This window comes from Pan paniscus, chromosome 1 (genome assembly GCF_029289425.2).
Source record: "Pan paniscus chromosome 1, NHGRI_mPanPan1-v2.0_pri, whole genome shotgun sequence".
NCBI classification, from domain to species: domain Eukaryota; kingdom Metazoa; phylum Chordata; class Mammalia; order Primates; family Hominidae; genus Pan; species Pan paniscus.
In genome coordinates, this window is record NC_073249.2 from 125,799,833 (window position 1) to 125,800,458 (window position 626).

The 626-nt window shown below is 39.3% G+C and overlaps 1 non-coding gene across 1 annotated transcript; it reads left to right on the plus strand.

Annotated features, from left to right (window-relative positions):
* Positions 1 to 266: 266 nt before the first annotated feature.
* LOC112438690 (small nucleolar RNA U13) lies at positions 267 to 368 on the plus strand. The gene has a single exon (XR_003027067.2). It is a non-coding gene; the product is annotated as a small nucleolar RNA U13 (small nucleolar RNA).
* Positions 369 to 626: the final 258 nt, after the last annotated feature.

A 626-nucleotide genomic window follows, 5' to 3' on the forward strand; every position in this document is an offset into this window, starting at 1 on the left:
GGAGAGTGAAGGAGGGAACACCTCACCATTTGATATTTAGATTTGAACTGAATCACCATGATGGGAACCCCCTCTACACACTCAGCTCCATCAGGTGTCTCTGACTCCAGTGACCCTCTGATTTAACCCATTCAGAGAAGAAACCTCCAGTCTTCTGCTGGAATGAGCGTACCGACACTTATCCTATTGTACAGGTTGGAGATGAAGGGCTGGATATTTGGCAGCTTATTTTAATTAAAACAATTTTATTTAAAAATCAAAAAGGAATCCTTTCGTAGTTCATGAGCATGATCACTGGGTGTTTACGCACGTGTGAGATATGCCATCCTTGAACCTTGTTATGATGTCAGCACATTACCCATCTGACATAAAGAAAAAAAATCAAACAGGAAAATAAACAGAAAGTAAAATAATGAAGACATTGACTACAATAGGGCTAGAGAGAAGTAGTTGGGTGAGTGTGAAATATTTTCTCACTGCTATAGTGGATACCCTATAATCAGGCTTCTTATTTTCAGATAAGCATTTATTGCCATTTTCATAAATACCTGGAGCTTCTAAGTCCTCTTATTTGAGGATCTGTAGTGGGAATTTGGTTTGCTTCTACAATCCTCCTGCTATGGGCT